This window comes from Nerophis lumbriciformis, linkage group LG13 (assembly GCF_033978685.3).
Source record: "Nerophis lumbriciformis linkage group LG13, RoL_Nlum_v2.1, whole genome shotgun sequence".
Classification (NCBI taxonomy): domain Eukaryota; kingdom Metazoa; phylum Chordata; class Actinopteri; order Syngnathiformes; family Syngnathidae; genus Nerophis; species Nerophis lumbriciformis.
Window position 1 is genome coordinate 20,970,206 of NC_084560.2, and position 25,215 is coordinate 20,995,420.

Below are 25,215 nucleotides of genomic sequence, written 5' to 3' on the forward strand. Positions count from 1 at the left end.
CTTATTAAAGCGGATGTTTACGAAATTTTGCAGGGTGACTCATAAAAAAAGGACAAGTTATCCCCAAAATTAGCACAAGGTTGTTTGGATTTCGTTCAGACACATACTTGCCAACCCTCCCGGATATTCCGGGAGACTCCCGAAATTCAGCGCCTCTCCCGAAAACCTCCCGGGACAAAATTTCTCCCGAAAATCTTCAGAAATTCAGGCGGAGCTGGAGGCCACGCCCCCTCCAGCTCCATGCGGACCTGAGTGACGTGTTGACAGCCTGTTCACACGTCCACTTTCCCACAATCTAAACAGCTAATGATCGAGGGCGAGTTCTTGGTTTCTTATGTGGGTTTATTGTTAGGCAGTTTCATTAACGTCCTCCCAGCGCGGTAACAACACACAACAACAGCAGTCAAGTTTTTGTCTACCGTAAAGCAGTTCGTCTGCCGTAAACAGCAATGTTGTGACACTTTTAAAAAGGAAAATACTGCCATCTACTGTACATGCATATGTGACCCACCCATAATGTGTCACATTTTTGTGTTGATTTATTTATTTTATTTTGTGGTTTGAATTCGTTTTTGGAGCTGTCATTACACATTTATCAGTATTCACATTGGTCAATAGGGGGCAGTAGGGCGTTTCTTCCCAATTGAAGGCTATCACCTGCAGACCGGAAGTGTCTTTTCATTCTGATGAGAGCGACCAGTCTGTGAACAATTGAAACGTCCTGTGTGCTTTTTCCTTCTGTATAACAGGTTAGTTTTGGTGAATTAACTCACTGAATAATATCCATGTGATCTTTATAAGTTTAAGTACACATTCTGATGGTGGAGCCTAACTCTAAAGTGTTTGTGAGTTGTAGTTTGTATTTGTGAATGAATCCAGTGCACAGCTGCAGTAATCAATACAAAAAGGCGGCGTGAGTGCGCAATGTTTTTATAGGAACTTCTGATCATAATTCAGACTCCCAAATTAGAGCTCCCGTTTTCTTATTGATTTTATAATGTATATTTGTATAATGTGTGTGTTCTGAAATAGTGACAGAGAATAGAACAAGGATGGACAATTCAAACCTTAACTCAACAATGAGTAGATGAGTGTTATGTGTGTGTATATGTGTAAATAAATGAACACTGAAATTCAAGTATTTCTTTTATTTATATATATATATATATATATATATATATATATATATATATATATATATATATATATATATATATATATATATATATGTAATAAAATATATATATATATATATAGCTAGAATTCACTGAAAGTCAAGTATTTCTTATATCTATATATCTTAGCCACGCCCCCGCCCCACCCTCCAACCACGCCCCCCACCCCCACCCCCCACCTCCCGAAACCGGAGGTCTCAAGGTTGGCAAGTATGTTCAGACATGAAGTAGAGGATCCATTAGTACAGTGTTTTTCAACCACTGATTATCTACTTTCACCTATTTGGGTTAAAAATATTTTTTGCAAACTAGTAATTATAGTCTGCAAATTATGTGTTGTTGTTGAGTGTCGGTGCTGTCTAGAGCTCGGTAGAGTAACCGTGTAATACTCTTCCATATCAGTAGGTGGCAGCCTGTAGCTAATTGCTTTGTAGATGTCGGAAACAGCGGGAGGCAGGGTGCAGGTAAACAGGTGTCTAATGCTTAAACCAAATATAAACAAAAGGTGAGTGCCCCTAAGAAAAGGCATTGAAGCTTAGGGAGGGCTATGCAGAACGAAACTAAAACTGAACTGACTACAAAGTAAACAAAAACAGAATGCTGGACGACAGCAAAGACTTACTGTGGAGCAAAGACGGCATCCGCAATGTACATCCGAACATGACATGACAATCAACAATGTCCTCACAAAGAAGGATAAAAACAACTGAAATATTCTTCATTGCTAAAACAAAGTAGATGTGGGAAATATCGCTCAAAGGATGACATGAAACTGCTACAGGAAAATACCAAAAAAAAGAGAAAAAGCCACCAAAATAGGAGCGCAAGACAAGAATTAAAACACTACACAGGAAAACAGCAAAAAACTCCAATTGTGACATGTGGTGACAGTACTCCTTCTTTGAGACAAGAGCTATATTGATGCATGCTTGGTTATGGTTTAAAGTCATATCCAACGATTGCGACAACGACTTTTTACTGTCAACTGAGTTTCGTTTTTTTAATGATTTCAAAAAATGTGCCTTGGCTCAAAAAAGGTTGAAAAACACTGCATGAGTAAACAGTTTTTTTTATATAGGGGGACAGCGTGGCGCCGTTGGGAGAGTGGCCATGCCAGCAACCTGAGGGTTCCTGGTTCAATCCCCACCTTCTACCAACCTCGTCACGTCCGTTGTGTCCTTGAGCAAGACACTTCACCCTTGCTCCTGATGGGCCGTGCATGGCAGCTCCCGCCATCAGTGTGTGAATGTGTGTGTGAATGGGTGAATGTGGAAATAGTGTCAAAGCGCTTTGAGTACCTTGAAGGTAGAAAAGCGCTATACAAGTATAACCCGTTTACCATATGTCCTTGTATATTGCAGAGAATGTCAGGTGTTATTAGAGCGGCATTCATGCATTTTTAAAAAAATAATAATAAGGGATGTGCCGTTGAAAATATTTGGCCCCCAATCCCTAGCCGTTTTTTTGGCCTCAGATCCGATCCACAGAACTTAAAATGTTTTAAAGCAATAAACTACATTAAACACAATAATACATTTTTATATAAAGCTTACCTGACTAAATGACGATTTAGTCAGGTAACAATTCCGAGAATTATTCTCAACGAAAGAGGAGGAATATAATCGTAGAGAAAAATGGAATTTAAAACATTTGTACGCACGTACAACACTTAAGACCTTTCTGCATATCAGTATGTGGAATTAAATGATGGAATGGATTAAGCAAAGCAATCAAACAATGTACTAATATGATCAACTTCAAGAAACTCTTCAAACTTAAAGTGTTTACAAAGTACAAAGAAGAAGAACCATGATAAAAATTCTGAATTTATTTCATCCATCCATTCATTTTTTAGATAATCTTACTCATCTCACCATATGAAATATAACTTACTTCACCAATTATTATTTATTTGTATTGTTGTTACTTATTGAGTATAAGGTAAAAATAAATTGAGAACAGGAAGTGAACAAAAGTCTCAGCAACTGCTATGTAAAGGAAAAGGGGTAGGATTAAATAAGCTCTGCTTCTTCCTGCTCCTTTTCGAACATGTTGAATAGAGAAACTGGAAATTGTGATGCATCATGTTGTATGCATGCATGTGTGATGTATCATGTTGTATGCATGCATGTGGGATGTATCATGTTGTATGCATGCATGTGTGATGTATCATGTTGTATGCATGCATGTTCGAAATAAACACAAACTCAACTCAACGCAGCTCAAATGTAGAATTTGCTGGTTGTTCTAAATCAGATGAAACATTACATTTCTGATATTGAATGCTACATACAATGTTTTAACACAATAAATAAGTAAACAAAAGCAAAAACTACTATTGGCTCCCATTTTAATCATTTGGGTTTTGCCCTCAAAGCTTTCCTGTATTCAGAGACTTACTCCTTGACTTTGTAAACAGTAACAAAAATGGTGCAGATGGCTCCTGTGATAGTGTTTACTCACATGTCTCCTCTGTACTCTGCCATGCACTCATTTGTCCATATAGTAGTGTGTGTGTGTGTGTGTGTGTGTGTGTGTGTGTGTGTGTGTGTGTGTGTGTGTGTGTGTGTGTGTGTGTGTGTGTTTGGTATCTGTGTCCGTGCGGATATGGGTCACTGGGGTATTGTTTTTAACCTTGTAAAGCACTTTGCGTTGCATTTCTTTTATGTATAAAAAGTGCTTTATAAATAAAGTTTGATTGATTGTTTGATTGAAAAATGGCCAAAAAGTATTTTGTAATGATAAGAAAAATTCAAAAATAACTATTGATCTGATTATCGTTTATATACGGATACTATAATAATAATAATAATTAAAGCTGCAAGCAGCGATGGACGGGACCGACTTTGACGGCACATAAAATTCAAACCGGAGCAGTAATTAAAACTCTTTGGTCAACTTTTAATTAGAAGGGTTCAATCTCTCTCCGGTGTTAGTTTGATGCCGACACGACAAACACGCTCAGAGGAGATAATGTTTGAAAAAAGATGACCGTTTTTTACAAAACTTTTGTTTTGAAGGGGGAATTGCAAACTTCTTCTTGATTTTTGCTGGGGGTTGTCAGTATATGAAATGTAGGTCTAAGTGAGACCTACATAGAGGTTTTTGTTTCATGTCTCTAAGACATTCCTACTGAAAGTTACAGGCAGTTTTGTCTGAGTTTTCTTCCTAGTGTCATGATCCGTGGTCGGATCATGTTTTGTTTGGTTATGTTTGGTTAGTTTTGGACTCCTTTAGTTATTGCTTGTGCACCTGTGAGTTTGTTTCGTCACCATGGTTACTTATTATTTTCATCTGCCGCTTGTGTTCCTGACGCGCACCTGTTTTCCATCACTGACACTATTTAAGCCTGCCTTTCTGTTCTCTCGTCCTGTGCTCCTTGTTTGCGGTAAGCTACAATCACGTTGGTTTGTTTTTCCTGTTCCAGAGTCCTGTGCTAAGTTTAGCGTTAGCTTCCTGTGCGTTCGGCTTTCTTTTGCTTGTTTTCAGTTTGCCATGATTTATGTAAATAAATCATATCTTACCCTCACGTCTTTGTCCGGAGTGTCCGTGGTGCACTGAAGGAACGATCCCGCATGAATATGCGACCCCCACGTGACACCTAGGAGCAGTTGTGTCTGTGTTTTCTTCCTAGGGGGCGCTAGAGCGCAATTTTGAGTTTTGGGATTGTTTTTTTTTTATTAGATCGCAATTTTTGCCAGTCCTGATGTGTGTGATCAGTTTGGTGAGTTTTGAAGCATGTTAAGGGGGTCAAATTATAGCTCAAAGAGGCAAAAGTGACTGTTTTTAGTAAACTTTTGTTTTGAAGGGGGAATTGCCAACTTCCTGTTGATTTTTGCTGAAAGATGTCAAGTATGAAATCGAGGTCTACATAGAGGTTTTTGTTTCATGTCTCTACGACATTCCTACCGGAAGTTACAAGCAGTTTTGTCTGTGTTTTTTCTTAGGGGGCGCTAGAGCGCAATCTTGAGTTTTGGGGTTTGGTTTTTTGATAAGATCGCAATTTTCGCCAGTCCTGATGGTGAGTTTTGAAGCATGTTAAGGGGGTCAAATTACAGCTCAAAGAGGCGGCGGAATAATAATAATAAAACCTTACAATAACAATAGGGTCCTCTGTCCCAAAGGGACATTGCGGTCCCTAATAACCCAATCATTTAAGAACCCATCACTCATTCAAAGGGCAGCATAAAATAGAGAGTAGATTCAGCAGAAAATATACATTATCAACAAAGAGAGGTAGCTAACATAGAAGCGGTCAGGTAATAGACAGATATCATCTATTGCTGTATGGCCAGTGATTTTCAGCTGGATGGAGTGCGGAAAGAAGAAGTTCTTGAATCGAACACTGGCAACAAAGCTGAAGGAGCCTGTTGGAGTATGAGCTCCGCTGTCCCTCAATGGTCTGGTGGAGTGGGTGGGCAGGATTGTCCATGATGACCAGCAGTTTGTCCAGCATCCTCCTGTCCCTCACTGACACAAACAACTCTAACTGCATGCCAATAGTTTGGCCGGCTTTCCGGATCAGTTTGTCAATCCGGTTTAAGTCCCTTTTTGCTGGTGCTGCTCCCCCAACAAACCACTGCAAAGTACAGGGCACTGGCCACAACAGACTGAAAAAAGCTTGCTACACACATTAAAGGACCTAAGCTTCCTCAGGAAAAAAAGAGTCTGCTCATGTCCTTCTTGTATACAGCTTTGCTGGTTTCCTTCCAGTCCAGTCTGCTGTTCAAGTGGACTCCCAGGTACTTGTACTGCCCCACTACTGCCATCTCCCGGCCCTGGATTTTGCTGGGCTCCACAGGGGTCATTCTCTTCTAATTCTTCTAATTCAATGCAATTTGCAGATGGAAGCTTTGCATGGTGAAAAGAAAATTAAATTATCATGTCAGAACAAAATGTCATGTGTTTATTTTTCAAATAGACACATATACAACAGGTGGTGCCTGTATTAATTACGAGCAAATAGTAGAAGTATTAACTTCGAGGCATTGCAACTTAAAGAAAAGAAGATGTAAACAAAACACTTTTGGAAAAGGCACCAGGTATTTACTGTTGTTTGCTCAGGTCGCAACTATTAAATACAGCGAAAAGCAAGCTGTGCATCACGTAGGTGTTATAACACCACAGTAACAAGTGCAAGATACAATTAGGTGCCACCACGTTAACTAAACAGCAGCTTCAGTGTAGAAGCTCAAACACTTCATTTATTTCGAATGAATTTAAAAAAAATACATCAGTCTTCACTTCTTTTATAATTGTTTTATTTTTTATTTTTTTGTATTTATTTATTTACAGACAGACATCATTTTGTATTGCATTATTCTTTTTTTATTATAATCAAAGTCTGTTCTGCAAAAATAGTTAAAATATACATCATCATATAATATCCAAAATACAATACATTTCAAAATCTACCCACCAAATACCCATTTACAATTTAATTTCTAAATAAAAAAGGGATCTTTAAATCCACCAAATCAGTCTCAATATCCTATTATTCAAATTTGATTAAAAGGTTGCATCTTGAATATCTGCGAATAATCTTATCATACATACAGAGGTCAAGACCAAAATTATTAGACTAATGTGAATTCCTCAACCATAAGGGGTGTGCTAAATGTACTACAAACCCCGTTTCCATATGAGTTGGGAAATTGTGTTAGATGTAAATATAAACGGAATACAATGACTTGCAAATCCTTTTTAACCCATATTCAATTGAATGCACTACAAAGACAACATATTTGATGTTCAAACTCATAAACTTTATTTTTTTTTTGCAAATAATAATTAACTTAGAATTTCATGGCTGCAACACGAGCCAAAGTAGTTGGGAAAGGGCATGTTCACCATTGTGTTACATGGCCTTTCCTTTTAACAACACTCCGCAAACGTTTGGGAACTGAGGAGACACATTTTTTAAGCTTCTCAGGTGGAATTATTTCCCATTCTTGCTTGATGTACAGCTTAAGTTGTTCAACAGTCCGGGGGTCTCCATTGTGGTATTTTAGGCTTCATAATGCGCCACACATTTTCAATGGGAGACAGGTCTGAACTACAGGCAGGCCAGTCTAGTACCCGCACTTGATGTAATACGTGGCTTGGCATTGTCTTGCTGAAATAAGCAGGGGCGTCCATGGTAACGTTGTTTGGATGGCAACATATGTTGCTCCAAAACCTGTATGTACCTTTCAGCATTAATGGCGCCTTTACAGATGTGTAAGTTACCCATGTCTTGGGCACTAATACACCCCCATACCATCACAGATGCTGGCTTTTCAACTTTGCGCCTATAACAATCCGGATGGTTCTTTTCCTCTTTGGTCCGGAGGACACGACGTCCACAGTTTCCAAAAACTATTTGAAATGTGGACTCGTCAGACCACAGAACACTTTTCCACTTTGTATCAGTCCATCTTAGATGAGCTCAGGCCCAGCGAAGCCGACGACGTTTCTGGGTGTTGTTGATAAACGGTTTTTGCCTTGCATAGGAGAGTTTTAACTTGCACTTACAGATGTAGCGACCAACTGTAGTTACTGACAGTGGGTTTCTGAAGTGTTCCTGAGCCCATGTGGTGATATTATTTACACACTGATGTCGCTTGTTGATGCAGTACACCCTGAGGGATCAAAGGTCACGTGCTTACGTGCAGTGATTTCTCCAGATTCTCTGAACCCTTTGATGATATTACGGACCGTAGATGGTGAAATCCCTAAATTCCTTGCAATAGCTGGTTGAGAAAGGTTTTTCTTAAACTGTTCAACAATTTGCTCACGCATTTGTTGACAAAGTGGTGACCCTTGCCCCATCCTTGTTTGTGAATGACTGAGCATTCCACGGAATCTACTTTTATACCCAATCATGGCACCCACCTGTTCCCAATTTGCCTGTTCACCTGTGGGATGTTCCAAATAAGTGTTTGATGAGCATTCCTCAACTTTATCAGTATTTATTGCCACCGTTTCCAACTTCTTTGTCACGTGTTGCTGGCATCAAATTCTAAAGTTAATGATTATTTGCAAAAAAAAAAAAAGTTTATCAGTTTGAACATCAAATATGTTGTCTTTGTAGCATATTCAACTGAATATGGGTTGAAAATGATTTGCAAATCATTGTATTCCGTTTATATTTACATCCAACACAATTTCCCAACTCATATGGAAACGGGGTTTGTTATAAGCCTAACGTCGCAATAATAATAATGATTGTGAACAATAGGCAAAATTCCAAAAAAAAGTGCAGTTGCCCTTTAAGTGGCTTTCACTTGAAACATTTGAGGACTAATTGTTCTGTTACAAACTTTTGTGTGGTGTTGCTTCTTATTTGTAATTATTCCTAGCTGATTTGTCATGTGTATGCAGTGGCAGCTGAACTGAATGTGACAGTGTGTCATAAATACGACAACCAGCTGGATAAAAAAAAATACCAGAAGCAGTATCTTCACGAACCAGACGAACTGACCCCATTAGAAACCGGTACTAAAATATACCGGTACTAGGTATAAATCCCTAATGAACAGTGTAGTTGTTGATGCGATTACTTCGCAGAGTTGTGGCTAAGTTGGGTCTGGAAGTCTTTCAAATTAGTTACTAGGTCTGCTAACTAATTTGAAAGACTTCCAGACCCAACTTACCATCAGTAGCTTCCTCAACGCCGGCTTGAGTCTCTCGTTGCCATCACAACAGGTACAAACATTAAAAATGACCATACTTTTATCCAACGGACCATTCATTTTTTATTTTATTTTTTTTATCCAAATGTTAACCACACTTTAGATTCAATATTCGGATGTGCACTGTTTGTAAACTCATTCGGTGCCGTCTGCCATGTTGCTCTTTCGTCAGTCGCAAATGAGAACAGTACTCTCGCATTATGTCATCACAGAAATCTCGCACGATTCGAGCGGCCATATTTTATAGTAGATCTACAAGCAACCGATTCATGACTTTCCAACCGGACCGAATCCATACTATATATAGATCGTCGATCCAACGGCTCGCCAAACGATGTACTCATATCTCTAAAGTTAAACTCGGTTATCGGTTTGTACCAAATCATGTTTACACCCCGACTAAGTATGTTTAACACACAAGGAACTAGACTTGGTCGACTGTGGTCTCTTTGTTCAATGTAAACAGACATAAAGTCTGGCATGACAACAACCTAATGTAAGGGCTCGTGCAAAGCCAACAGATCAAGCGTGTAGCTTTAATTTTTAAGGAAACTTTTATTTATTTATTTTTTCCATTTTATAATTAGGCTATTGAGTCAGACCGCTGAGAAATTTGATGAACATTTCCAAGCATTTCCAAGCACTTCATCCAAAATTCAGGCATTTTTTAAACCTTGAAAGACAACATTCAAATCTAAGCATTTTCAAGGTTTTTAAGCACCCGTACGAACCCTGTATTATAATTATAATTCAACTTTTTCAAAACAGTTGCATAGGATTAGCCTTAAAATGGAACTGCACTTTTTAATTTTATTTTGCCTATAATTCACAATCCTTTATAAGACAAGAACACGTTTATATTGTTTTTTCACGCATTCTAAGTAGTGTGATCAAAAGTTTGCTTCCAATTCTGCCTGAAAAACACCTCCATTAAGGTTGTATATACACAATGTACATGTAATGTAGTAACACACACATTTAAAATAACATTTATTATTTACGTATTTTGCTCATTTTAAGCATACGGCGGCGCATTAATTTCACACTCGCTTTTTCCTTCGACAACATCACTGATTACTTCTCACTCAGAATTCATGAGAGCCAACAATAAAAATGGAAACATTTCTTACCGTACAATGGGATGCCGACTGTGAGGACGTGAATATATTCCCATTTAGATGAAGAATGACTCATAATCCTGGCTAAAGGTTATTAAAAAGGGGTGAATGAGTAGTCTTTCACCATATGCAGGTCTAAATTGGTTGTCCAAGTTTACCAACTTCAGGGTTTATGTCTATATCATTTTACTATCAAGGTGGGATACATGATTTATAATCTAGAATTATATTTTACGAGCCCAAGGCAAGAAAGCAGCTTAACAGCTGATGATGTCAACATAGCAGGATAATTGAAGTTATCTCTCTCCGACCAATGCGTCGCTCAATGTTGGTCCTTAATGCTTATAATAACAATATCTCTAATAATTGGTTAATATTTAGGTCAGGACATGTAAATGGAGTACTGTTGGCGCTTTTTGGATGTTCTTTTATTGGTTTTTATGGGCGGAATAGACGCATGGTTCCACTGGCTCCATTGTAGTGGACTTTTATTTACATTTATTTACAAGTGGGAGTGCATTAAAAAAAGACACATGATCTTGTCTCTCATAAGGGTAGTGAATTATAGGCACAATTCCAAAACAGTGCAGTTCCCCTTTTAAAATAAATGTTTTTAATCGATTTTTGAAAATTATGAATCCATTTAGACACGGAATGAATAAGAATCGCGGTTCAGATGTGAATTGATTTTTATGTGCACCCCTAATTAGAGATGTCCGATAATATCGGCCGATAGATGCTTTAAAATGTAATATCGGAAATTATCGGTATCGTTTTTTGTATTATCTGTATCGTTTTTTTGTTTGTTTTTTTTAAAATATTAAATCAACATAAAAAACACAAGATACACTTACAATTAGTGCACCAACCCAAAAAACCTCCCTCCCCCATTTACACTCATTCACACAAAAGGGTTGTTTCTTTCTGTTATTAATATTTCTGGTTCCTACATTATATATCAATATATATCAATACAGTCTGCAAGGGATACAGTCCGTAAGCACACATGATTGTGCGTGCTGCTGGTCCACTAATAGTACTAACCTTTAACAGTTAGTTTTACTAATTTTCATTAATTATTAGTTTCTATGTAACTGTTTTTATATTGTTTTACTTTCTTTTTTATTCAAGACATTTTTTTTAATTTATTTATCTTATTTTATAAAAAAATTTTAAAAGTACCTTATCTTCACCATACCTGGTTGTTCAAATTAGGCATAATAATGTGTTAATTCCACGGCTGTGTATATCGGTTGATATCGGTATTGGTTGATATCGGTATCGGTGTCACCGCCTGCTGCCACCTTGTGGTTTGTATGCTCAGTTTTCCCTTGGTGCAGCAGACCTGGCTCTTACTTTTTGTCTTCCTCAGAGTTCATGTGTCTTCCTGTGGGCGGAGCTGCAAGACGTGCACAGCTGTGTCTAATCTCACCAGCACTACTTAAGCAGCACCTGGCCAGCTGGATGGCACTCGGCTATTCCACTTCTTGACTCTGATCGTATGAAGACTTCTATGCTCCTTGTATTTTTGCTACGTTCCATCGTGGCTATTTCCAGTGCCATCCAGCTTGGTATGTACGTTGATAGTTTGCACGTCTTGCAACTTCGACCCAAAGTTTAGTTAGTTTGTATATTAGCTTTTGTTCTTTTTGTCACGGTGCTCATGTTGTGTTCTCTTTTTATCGCACCGTCGCTTTTTGTTATATTCCATTTTTGGATCATTGTTGTGATCACTTCTTTTGTCAAGTAAAGAACTATTTACTCACAAATTCATCTGCATCCTTGGGTTCCTCTGTTCCACATCTAAATTAATTGTGACAGAATAGCCGAGTCATTATGGAACCCGCAGATGAGAATCAGATTCAGCTGGCCCTCAGGGCTCATGGCCAGCGAATAAATGATCACGAACAAGCTTTGTTAAATCTGACCACACTTGTGCAGGAGATGCATACACGCCTGTTTGTCCCCCACCCGCTCCCAGACTCGGAGGCTGCTCAACCTGCAGCTTCTTCTTACCCCATGCCCTCGACATCGGGTTTTCCTACCCGGGAGCCCAGCATACCACATCCGCCCAGGTATGAGGGGGACTTTGGACAATGCAGACTTTTTTTATATCAATGCTCTTTAGTTTTTGCACAGCAGCCTCACACATACACAACAGACTCCGCCCGTGTGGCATATATACTAAGTTTACTGGCTGGAAGAGCAGCTAGCTGGGCTATGGAGGTGTGTGAGAGTAAACCCGGACTTCGTTCCAGCTTACCCCTATTTTCCGCTGAGTTGCGCAGCGTCTTTGACCACCCCGTGAGGGAACGAGAGGCAGGCAGCCGCCTCCTCGCTACACGCCAGGGGTCCTCCTCTGTCGCGGACCACTCAATCTCCTTCCGAATCCTGGGGGCGGAGAGTGGCTGGGGGGAGAGAGCTTTGCGGGGAATATTCCTGGCTAGCCTTAACTCCCAGATCCAAGACGAGCTGGCTGCCCGCGACGAGACCCAGACCCTCGAGGAGCTCATCTCACTCGCCATCCGATTGGACAACCGCCTACGAGAGCGACACGCCCAGAAGGGGGTGGATCCTCCGTCCACCAGATGGCAGTCATCTACCTGGTCCACACGATCAACATCCAAGCCTCAGGTTTCGTCACTTCCGCCTTCTGACTGCAGTGCCCCGGAGGAGGGGCTAGAGGGGTCCATTCCTATGCAGCTGGGTGGAAGTCGCCTGTCGTCTGCAGAGAGGAGTCGTCGGCTGAGATTGCGGCTGTGCCTGTACTGCGGAGCTGCGGACCACGTCGTTGTTCGCTGTCCTGCGCGGCCTACTGGAGGCCGTTCCGCGTCCACACGAGACCTTCCGCAGGGAAGATGACCTACTTTGCCGCCTGCTCCTGTGGTGACGTCTGCTTCCTCACTCGTGGGAAGACTTCAAGTTGAAGGTACTCTGTCATGGGCGGGGGGTTCTTGTCCTATTAAGTCACTTATTGACTCAGGGGCTGATGAAAACATTATTGACAGTGGTCTTGTGGAATCTCTAAAGATTCCTACTGTGGGGATTGATCGTATTAAAAATGTTAGCTCACTTGACGGGCGTCACCTGGCTAATATTACTCATCAGACACATGCCACATCCCTCCTTATTTCTGGTAATCACCGTGAGGAGGTTAAATTGTTTATAATGCCTTCTCGTTCGGCGCCCTTAGTTCTTGGACTTCCATGGTTGCGACGTCACAGTCCAAGCATTGATTGGACCACTTGTAAAATTACCAATTGGAGTATTTTTTGTCATAGCCACTGTTTGCGCTCCGCTTTGTCTCCGGCTAACCTTGTCACTCTTCCTACTCTTCAGCCCCCTGATCTCGCGCTGATTCCTGAGGAATATCATTCCTTTAGTGAGGTTTTTTGTAAAGATCGGGCTACGACGCTACCCCCCCACCGCCCGTATGACTGTGCCATTGACCTTCTTCCAGGGTCGCCACTACCTTCTTCGCGGTTGTATAATATTTCGCGTCCCGAACAGCAGGCAATGGAGGAATACATTTCCTCTTCTCTCACCGCCGGACACATTCGTCCCTCTTCCGCTCCTGTGGCGGCGGGGTTTTTCTTTGTCAAAAAGAAGGATGGTGGGTTACGACCCTGTATTGACTACCGAGCTCTGAACAAAATTACAATTAAAAATAAATACCCTCTTCCACTACTGGATTCTTCGTTTGCTCCTTTGCATGGGGCAGTAGTATTTACTAAATTGGATCTACGCAATGCGTATCACCTCGTGCGAATTCGTGAAGGTGATGAATGGAAGACTGCTTTTAACACCCCTCTTGGCCACTTTGAGTATTGCGTCATGCCGTTCGGCCTCACTAATGCTCCCGGGGTGTTCCAGTGTTTAATTAATGATGTGCTCCGTGATATGATAGGCCGTTTCGTGGTAGTCTACTTGGATGATATACTTATTTTTTCACGCTCCATTGATTTACATCATCAGCATGTCCGTTTGGTTTTGCAGAGACTTTTGGAGAACCGATTATTTGTCAAACCCCAAAAGTGCACTTTTCATTCTCCCACAGTGTCGTTTTTGGGGTTGATTGTGGAGAGGGGGCAGGTTAAGCCAGACCCAGCTAAGATCCAAGCGGTTGTAGACTGGCCTACGCCGTCCTCCAGGAAGCTGCTGCAAAGGTTTCTGGGGTTTGCTAATTTTTACCGACGTTTTATTAGAGATTTCAGCAAAGTAGCCCAACCTTTAAATAAATTAACGTCCTCCAAGGTTCTTTTCGTGTGGTCTTCGGAGGCTGACCAGGCTTTTCGACGCCTTAAATGCCTCTTTACCTCAGCTCCTGTGTTAGTTCACGCTAATCCTGATCTCCCATTTTTTGTTGAGGTGGACGCATCTGACACTGGGGTAGGGGCTGTTTTGTCCCAGCACTCCAGTTCTGATCAGAAGCTGCACCCCTGCGCCTTCTTCTCCAAACGCCTTTCGCCTGCAGAGAAGAACTATGACATCGGGAACCGAGAGCTTCTTGCAGTGGTCCTCGCCCTTCAAGAATGGAGGCACTGGCTTGAGGGTGCCAAACACCCCTTTATCATTTATACCGATCATCGTAACCTAGCCTACCTCCGCTCTGCCCAACGCCTCAATCCCCGCCAGGCTCGGTGGTCCCTGTTCCTTACAAGGTTTGACTTTTGTATGACTTTTCGCCCGGGCTCACTCAATGGTAAACCTGATGCCTTGTCGAGGATGTTCTCTCCTCCTACAGAAGACACTCCCCCAGAGACTATCCTTCCTCAGTCCCGGATTCTGGGCGCAGTACAGTGGGAGGTGGAGAGACGGGTGTCGGAGGCTATCAAGGACTCCCCATCCCCTGCTGGATGTCCTCCTGGTTGCCTTTTTGTACCGAGAACCCTCCGTCCAGAGGTCTTGTCGTGGGCTCACACTTCCAAGATTGCTTGCCACCCAGGTGCCAGACGCACTGAGTTCCTGCTTACTCAGCGGTTCTGGTGGCCTACCGTTCACACTGATACTAAGAAGTTTGTGGCTGCATGCCCCGTCTGCGCCAGAAGCAAAGCTTCCCATCAAGCTCCTGCGGGGTTGCTGCAGCCCCTTCCCATCCCCTCTCGCCCATGGTCGCACATTGCTCTGGACTTTGTCACAGGTCTACCCATTTCCAGGGGGTTTTCTGTCATCCTCACCATAGTTGACAGATTTTCTAAATTCACGCATTTTATCCCCCTCCGTAGACTTCCCTCCTCCCTGGAGACCGCCAAGCTTCTAGTAAACCATGTGGTTCGACTTCATGGGATCCCCATCGACGTGGTGTCAGACAGAGGTCCTCAATTTTCATCCGCTACATGGAAAGCTTTCTGCAACTTGTTAGGAGCCACTGTCAGTTTGTCATCAGGGTACCACCCACAATCGAATGGACAATCGGAGAGAGCCAATCAGGACCTAGGGGCGGCCCTGAGATGCGTGTGTCACCAGCATCCATCATTGTGGTCTACCTATCTCCCATGGGTGGAGTATGCCCGTAACACCCTAATCTGTTCATCTACCGGCTTGTCCCCTTTCCATGTGGTGCATGGCTTCCAACCTCCTATCTTCTCCTCTCAAGAGATCGAGTCCACTGTTCCCTCCGTGACTGCCTTCCTGCGCCGTGTGCACCATGTGTGGCGTGATACACGCGCTGCCTTGTCGCGGACAGCCAAACGGAACCAGACCATGGCTAATCGCCATCGCAGACCATCTCCCGACTACAAACCTGGCCAGAGGGTTTGGCTATCATCAAAAGACATTACATTACCAGGAGAGTCGAAGAAACTGGCACCTAAATTCATCGGACCATATGAGGTGGAGCGGATGATAACTCCCGTCACAGCTCGACTCAAGGTACCCAAGTCCTTCAAATCATATCCTGTTTACCATGTTTCCCGCCTAAAGCCCGTCGAGTCGAGCGACCTTTGTCCTCCATCCGTGTCTCCCCCTGCTCCTCAGCAGGTGGAGGGTCATCCAGCCTTCACTGTCAACACCATTCTGGACGCTAGGAGACGAGGCAGGGGTGTGCAGTTTCTGATCGACTGGGAGGGTTACCCCCCAGAGGATCGCTCCTGGATTTCACGTTCCCTTATAATTGATAAATCACTAATTTCTGATTTTTATCATAGATTTCCCGGTAAACCAGGAGGTCCGCCAGGTGGCGTCCGTTGATTAGGGGGGGATACTGTCACCGCCTGCTGCCACCTTGTGGTTTGTATGCTCAGTTTTCCCTTGGTGCAGCAGACCTGGCTCTTACTTTTTGTCTTCCTCAGAGTTCCTGTGTCTTCCTGTGGGCGGAGCTGCAAGACGTGCACAGCTGTGTCTAATCTCACCAGCACTACTTAAGCAGCACCTGGCCAGCTGGATGGCACTCGGCTATTCCACTTCTTGACTCTGATCGTATGAAGACTTCTATGCTCCTTGTATTTTTGCTACGTTCCATCGTGGCTATTTCCAGTGCCATCCAGCTTGGTATGTACGTTGATAGTTTGCACGTCTTGCAACTTCGACCCAAAGTTTAGTTAGTTTGTATATTAGCTTTTGTTCTTTTTGTCACGGTGCTCATGTTGTGTTCTCTTTTTATCGCACCGTCGCTTTTTGTTATATTCCATTTTTGGATCATTGTTGTGATCACTTCTTTTGTCAAGTAAAGAACTATTTACTCACAAATTCATCTGCATCCTTGGGTTCCTCTGTTCCACATCTAAATTAATTGTGACAATCGGTAATTAAAGGGTTGGACAATATCGGAATATCGCATATCGGTAAAAAGCCATTATCGGACATCCCTACCCCTAATTAATATTCATGTTTGCAATAAACCAAATACGTTAAAAATATTAACATTGCTTAACAAAATCAATGTGAAAAATGTTAAAAACATAAAAACTATGTGAGGAAGTACAATACCTTATTTTTCCGGGCCGTAGGGCGCTCCGGATGGGTCTAGTCAGGTCTATTTTCATATATAAGGCACACCGGAGTATAAGGCGCATTAAAGGAGTATTTTTATTTTATTTTTAAATGTAAAACACTTCCTTGTGGTCTACATAACATGTAATGGTGGTTCTTTGGTCAAAATGTTGCATAGATGATGTTTTTTTACAGATCATCTTCAAGCCGGTTTCTGACAGTCACTGCAGGATGCACAGTTTTGTGGGCGGTCTTATTTACGTGGCTCACCTTCGACAGCGTCTTCTCCCCGTCATCTTTGTTGTAGAGGTGTAGAGTGCAAGGACGGGAGTGGAAGAAGTGTCAAAAGATGGAGCTAACTGTTTTAATGACATTCAGACTTTACTTCAATCAATAATCCGTGGCTCACTCGTGCAACAACAACGCCGACCGGAACTCTCTAATAACTACAGTTCCTTGGGTGAATAATGTAAACTCACTACACCGGTATGTTTTAGTGCTTTCATGGCGAGTTTACTGACAGATATAAGTAAGAACTTTACACTACTTTATATTAGAAATGGCAACAGCGGAGGATGAATGTCTCATAACAAAGAAGATAGAGAAAAAGAAGAAGCTTATTGACTACAGTGTCATTACCGACTACAAAGGCGGACGCGCGGAAATTTTTTAGGACTTATGCAGATCCCAAATACAGATCAGCAGGTACCAGAAGGTAAGAAAAGTTGCTTTTGCATAATATTGCGAAACAAAATGCTTTATAGACACACCATAATAATACTCATATTGTTAGGAACTCGCATGGCTGCCATATTTGTGACTCCAAGATGCAGGAACCAGGAGGACGAAGAGCAGGTAAGATGATTTTAATATAATTCAAAAACAGAACATGAAGCAGTCGTGCATAAAAGGTCCAAACATAAATCAATCCTCGAGCACCGAGGAGCGTGCAAGACAGGCATACTTAGAAACATGCTGATTGGCAGCAGGTGTGGACCGGCTGCCAATCAACGGCAGGTGAGGGAAAAAATCGCACCTAGCGGGACAAGCAGGAAATGGAAACAAAATAAGAGCACTGGTCGGAAATAAACACAAAACAAGGAAGCACAACCAGAAATGAAGCGACAGATCGTCACACGTAGGTTGAAGCACAGTACAATCCATCAAGCGGTGCGGCTTCATAGCTTACCAAAGTTGTACTAAAACATTTTCAAAGATTTTTTGAGCGCCGTGTGTAATGTTCTATATTTTCAATGTACAATTTTTGTAGTGTTTACTTGAGTCATATTGCAGTCTACGCGTATCTCTTATGTGTGGCTGCCATCTCCTGGTCACACTTATCATTTCCCCCATGTACCAAATAAAACAGCGTCGAGGTCGGTATGCACAACCAAAATGATTCTGCACCGGGTTATAAGGCGTGCTGTCGAGTTTTGAGAAAATGAAAGGATTTTAGGTGCGCCTTACAGTCCGAAAAATACGGTACATAAACATTCGAGAACACGGTTGGAGATGTGCAGAAGAAGAAAAAATACTAAAGTAGAAGGAAATCCAGGTCCTCTGAGTTCCTTGTGTTTAGCAGACTAAAGAAGATAAAGGATTAGTTGGTTGCTGGAGGAGCAGAACACAAGAGAATTGGCTGCAGGCGAAAACCCTTCAGGAGGTCTCTCTCTCTCTATATATATATATATCTCTCTCTCTCTCTCTCTCTCTCTCTCTCTCGTTTGATGGTAGTGATGGCGCTGCTTAATGGGACAAAAAGGGAATCTCATAAGTCAATCCGCAGCGCTGTCACACAAAGGATGTGTTAATCTCCCCGTTTGATCATTTTGGCTTCGACCAGCACTGCGCGGAACTCGACAGTCACATTACCGACCACTTAAGGAGGTGATCCGGGGTCGTCATGGCAACGGCAGAGATGCTTTCCTCCGTCGCGAGACGTAACCACATCAATGGCCATTTTTCAGCTCACATACAATAAAAAAAAAATGTGTGTTTGAACCTTAAAGGCCTACTGAAACCCACTACTACCGACCACGCAGTCTGATAGTTTATATATCAATGATGAAATCTTAACATTGCAACACATGCCAATACGGCCGGGTTAGCTTACTAAAGTGCAATTTTAAATTTTGCGCGAAATATCCTGCTGAAAACGTCTCGGTATGATGACGCCTGCGCGTGACGTCACGGATTGTAGAGGACATTTTGGGACAGCATGGTGGCCAGCTATTAAGTCGTCTGTTTTCATCGCAAAATTCCACAGTATTCTGGACATCTGTGTTGGTGAATCTTTTGCAATTTGTTCAATGAACAATGGAGACAGCAAAGAAGAAAGCTGTAGGTGGGAAGCGGTGTATTGCGGCAGGTGTTGTGCCGGATAACGCACCCCCGCCGTAGAATGCACCCCTTGACTGGTGTGCCGGATAACACAGCCGGTGTTTCATTGTTTACATTCCCGAAAGATGAAAGTCAAGCTTTACCATTGGCCTGTGGAGAACTGGGACAACAGAGACTCTTACCAGGAGGACTTTGAGTTGGATGCACAGACGCGGTACCGAGAGTACGCATGCAGCCGCGGCTTCCAAACATTTGATCGCTTGCCCCTTACGTGCGTGCCGCTATGTGCATGTCACGTACGTAACTTTGGGGACTTTGGGGAAATATATGTGCTGTATGAACTTTGGGGAGGTGAACGGTACTTTGGGCTGTGGGATTGAGTGTGTTGTGCAGGTGTTTGAGTTGTATTGGCGGGTTATATGGACGGGAGGGGGGAGGTGTTTGTTATGCGGGATTAATTTGTGGCATATTAAATATAAGCCTGGTTGTGTTGTGGCTAATAGAGTATATATATGTCTTGTGTTTATTTACTGTTTTAGTCATTCCCAGCTGAATATCAGGTCCCACCCGCCTCTCACAGCATCTTCCCTATCTGAATCGCTCCCACTGCCCTCTAGTCCTTCACTCTCACTTTCCTCATCCACAAATCTTTCATCCTCGCTCAAATTAATGGGGAAATCGTCGCTTTCTCGGTCCGAATCGCTCTCGCTGCTGGTGGCTATGATTGTAAACAATGTGCGGATGTGAGGAGCTCCACAACCTGTGACGTCACGCTACTCGTCTGCTACTTCCGGTACAGGCAAGGCTTTTTTATCAGCGACCAAAAGTTGCGAACTTTATCGTCGATGTTCTCTACTAAATCCTATCAGCAAAAATATGGCAATATCGCGAAATGATCAAGTATGATACATAGAATGGACCTGCTATCCCCGTTTAAATAAGAAAATCGCATGTCAGTAGGCCTTTAAATCTCTGGATTGGGAATAAAAAGGGACGCCGCGTCAGCATTATCGAGTGGCTGCCATTATAACCCCTCGCATTACATCACACCAATTTGCTCGCGGCTCGTCTTGAGCGTGCTGTAAAACTTATTTATTTTATTAGCGTGAGTAGGCTTTCAAATAATCTATAATTGAGTTTGCTTCTAAAACAAAAGACTAAATTGGTTTGTATCAGTCCTCTTTAGCATGAAGGAATGGCCGAGGGGCACTCGTGTCAAGGTTTGTTCGAAATCCATTAGGAAATTGGTGACTGCAGTGGGTTATTATCAGACATTTTAATTACCATCTTACTGCCTGTGATAGTCCAAAGTCAGACGGCGGTGCAGCGATGTCATGATTGAAAAGGATGGAGGCGTCTGCGTCTAGTTCTGAAGGTCGTGAATGAATTTAGCGATGGCGACGCTGTACAGTACACGAACACAGATGTGTATGAGATGGAGCTTTTGGACTATTCACAGTATTGCTTCTGCACAATTGCCTCTGAGTCCCGAGGCCCTTAGCATATGGAAGTGTGATGCAGTGAATCTAATGGATAAACTAATAAGAAATAAAGGGCCGGCGCGATTGGTAGTTAGGAATGATTGGAAACTGGGAGGCTCTGCGAGGCTCTAAAACTGTGGACTCTGTTCATCACTCACAAGTCGACTTTGTTGAATATTCCAAACAATGCTGCAACGTTATGGAATCCCAAAGCACACCTACACTATATTGCCAAAAGTATTTGGCCACCCATCCAAATGATCAGAATCAGGTGTCCTAATCACTTGGCCCGGCCACAGGTGTATAAAATCAAGCACTTAGGCATGGAGACTGTTTCTACAAACATTTGTGAAAGAATGGGCCGCTCTCAGTGATTTCCAGTCATAGGATGCCACCTGTGCAACAAATCCAGTCGGGAAATTCCCTCGCTCCTAAATATTCCAAAGTCAACTGTCGGCTTTATTATAAGAAAATGGAAGAGTTTGGGAACAACAGCAACTCAGCCACCAAGTGGTAGGCCACAGAGAGGGGTCAGCGGATGCTGAAGCGCATAGTGCAAAGACTTTCTGCACAGTCAGTTGCTACAGAGCTCCAAACTTCATGTGACCTTCCAATTAGCCCACGTACAGCACGCAGAGAGCTTCATGGAATGGGTTTCCATGGCCAAGCAGCTGCATCTAAGCCATACACAGTGTTGGGTTAGTTACTGAAAAACAGTAACTAGTTACTTTATTTCAAAAGTAACTCAGTTACTAACTCAGTTACTTACACCAAAAAGTAATGCGTTACTGTGAAAAGTAACTATTTAGTTACTTATTTTTTATTCTTTTCTTTTTTTAAGGCTCCCATTAATGCCCTTTTAGCCTTCATTTCAGTACTGTTATTGCACTGGAGAATAGTACAATGTGTTGATCAACTTGACATGCATTTGTATCACTGAACTCTGCTAAGTAATGTGGTCTACATACAACACACAAAGACAAAGATATGTTTCAAAGGGCCAATTTATTTCAGGCCAGTACAAATTGACAAAACTATTTTAAATAGCTGCAACATAATGGCACTTTAACTTTAACTTTAAGTAGATACGATCTTTGATCCAAGACACAACTTACATTTAACTAAAATGTTATTTTCTGTGTGTTCGATAAAAGAAAAGTATTCAGAATGTCTCCATGTTAAGAAACTCGACTTCCATGATGTCTTGTTAGTTGTGAGAGTAGCGTATGTGTGTGTGTGTGTGTGTGGCCCTTTAAGATATGACAGCATGTGAGGTGAGTGACGTCAGTGAGTGAGTGGGCGAGAGAGGTGAGCGAGCGGCAACAGTGAGTGCGTGCAGGTGCTCTAGCTTGGTTGATGGCTACGTCCAATAACGTCACAAAGTTGCAACAAACTGCCGGCCTCGTCATAGCTGTAAAGACCCACTTCCGAGTAAAGTGAAGGTTGTTAGCCCCGAAGTACATAGGCCCTGGAGGAACGTCTCCCCTGCGCTCTTCAACTACGGTCTGGGAGCCCCTCCCCCACACCCACACAAAGCATGCCTCTTCTTTTCCACCGCAGCGTTCCAATAAAACACACTCAGATCTTCTGTTTCTAGCCGATACTACATAAAAAACAACGTAAAATAACGCAGTAACGCATCATGTAGTAACAGTAACTGAGTTACTGAATATAAAAAGTAACGCGTTAGATTACTAGTTACCGCTGAAACTAACGGCGTTACAGTAACGCGTTACTTTGTAACCCGTTAGTCCCAACACTGGCCATACATCACCAAGTCCAATGCATAGTGTCGGATGCAGTGGTGTAAAGCATGTCGAGTTGGCCCCTTAGTTCCAGTAAAAGGAACTTTGAATGCTCCAGGATACCAAAACATTTTGGACAATTCCATGCTCCCAACCTTGTGGGAACAGTTTGAAGCGGGCCCCTTCCTCATCCAACATTATTGTGCACCAGTGCAAAAAGCAAGGTCCATAAAGACATGGATGACAGAGTCTAGTGTGGATGAACTTGACTGGCCTGCACAGAGTCCTGACCTGAACCCGATAGAACACCTTTGGGATGAATTAGAACGGAGACTGAGAGCCAGGTCTTCTTGACCAACATCAGTGTGTGACCTCACCAATGCGCTTTTGTTAGAGGAAAGGTTGGGAGCATGGCATTGTCCAAAATGTTTTGGTATCCTGGAGCATTCAAAGTTCCTTTCACTGGAACGAAGGGGCCAGGCCCAACTCCTGAAAAACAACCCCACACCATAATTCCTCCTCCACCAAATTTCACACTCGGCACAATGCAGTCCGAAATGTAGCGTTCTCCTGGCAACCTCCAAACCCAGACTTGTCCATCAGATTGCCAGATGGAAAAGCATGATTCATCACTCCAGAGAAAGTGTCTTTACTGCTCTAGAGTCCAGTGGCGACGTGCTTTACACCAGTGTTTTTCAACCTTTTTTGAGCCAAGGCACATCTTTTCCATTGAAAAAATGCGGAGGCACACCACCAGCAGAAATAATTAAAAACTGAAACTCAGCAGCCGATATTGACGATAAAAAGTCGTTGTCGCAATTGTTGGATATGACTTTAAAGCATAACCAAGCGTGCATCAATATAGCTCTTGTCTCAAAGTACGTGTACTGTCACACACTGACTTATTTGGACTTTTTTGCTGTTTTCCTGTGTGTAGTGTTTTACTTCTTGTCTTGCGCTCTCTTTTTTTTTTTTTTTCCTGTAGCAGTTTCATATCTTCCTTGACCGCTATTCCCCACACCTACATTGTTTTAGCAATCAAGAATATTTCAGTTGTTTTTATCCTTCTTTGTGGGGACATTGTTGATTGTCGTGTCATGTTCGGATGTACTTTGTGGACGGCGTCTTTGCTCCACAGTAAGTCTTTGCTGTCGTCCGGCATTCTGTTTTTGTTGACTTTGTAGCCAGTTCAGTTTTAGTTTCGTTCTGCATAGCCTTCCCTAAGCTTCAATGCCTTTTCTTAGGGGCACTCACCTTTTGTTTATTTTTGGTTTAAGCATTAGACACCTTTTTTACCTGCACCCCTGCCTCCCGCTCCCGAAATCTACGATGCAATTAGCTACCTGCTGCCACCTACTGATTTGGAAGAGTATAACATGGTAAGTCTGTCGATCTCCAGACAGCACAGACACTCGACAACAACACATTATTTGCGGATTACTGGTTTGCAAAAAAATATTTTTAACCCAAATAGGTGAAATTAGATAATTTCCCACGGCACACCAAACTGCATCTCACGGCACACTAGGGTGCCGCGGCACAGTGGTTGAAAAACACTGCTTTACACCACTGCATCCCACGCTTTGCATTGGACTTGCTGATGTATGGCTTAGATAAAGCTGCTCGGCCATGGAAACCCATTCCATGAAGCTCTCTGTGTGCTGTACGTGGGCTAATTGGAAGGTCTCGTGAAGTTTGGAGCTCTGTAGCAACTGACTGCAGAAAGTCGGCGACCTCTTTCCACTATGCGCTTCAGCATCCGCTGACCCCTCTCTGTCGGTTTACATGGCCTACCACTTCATGGCTGAGTTGCTGTTGTTCCCAAACTCTTCCAATTTCTTATAATAAAGCCGACAGTTGACTTTGGAATATTTAGGAGCGAGGAAATTTCAGGACTGGATTTGTTGCACAGGTGGCATCCTATGACAGTTCCACGCTGGAAATCACTGAGCGCGGCCTATTCTTTCACAAATGTTTGTAGAAACAGTCTCCATGCCTAAGTGCTTGATTGTATACACCTGTGGCCGGGCCAAGTGATTAGGACACTTGATTCTCATCATTTGGATGGGTGGCCAAATACTTTTGGCAATATAGTGTATTGTGGCGGAAAAACAAAACAAAAATCATGCCATGAAAATATCTGACACGCCCCAGGCTCTGGCAACCCACGCTTTGCAAGTTCCCCCCACTCACTAAAACATTCAGGAATACAGTAATGGTGTTGAAAGGGGATAATCCAACACTTTATTATAGTTAATCATTTTCTTTTGTTTTGCTGTATTTGGACTGACACACGGGCCATGGTATAATTACATCAGTGTCATCCGTGTTTAATTCTCATGCCAAAGTGCAGCTGCCGGGCAACAAGCACACACAAAGTGGTGGCAATGAGGCATCCAGAGCAGTTCAAATTGTGAGATATCTGCACGAGAACACACAAACTGTAGCAACAAAGTAACACAAAATATCCCTATGTTTTACCGTCTCTCAACCCCCCCAAAAATAGGAATTGAGACAAAAGAGAAAGCCCACATCTGTGTTGATTTTCATATTATGGGCAACACCTTATGTAACTCCAAGACAAGCTTGCTCAGAACTCCGTGTTTCTATGGAAACCAACTATAGGAATCTGTGTACTCTAGAGTCATAAGCCTTCTCACCGCTTGTTCCAAACTAGCAGTGACATTCCACAACAAAACGTCTTTTGGAAAATGGATTGATCTGAAAAAGCAAGGTCAAAGTATTTGTAAAGC

At 42.5% G+C, this 25,215-nt stretch overlaps 1 protein-coding gene across 2 annotated transcripts in view; it reads right to left on the reverse strand.

Moving 5' to 3' along the window:
* kcnj3a (potassium inwardly rectifying channel subfamily J member 3a) overlaps window positions 1–25,215 on the reverse strand; it is a 143,835-nt gene that overhangs the window by 15,066 nt on the left and 103,554 nt on the right. The window lies entirely within an intron of this gene.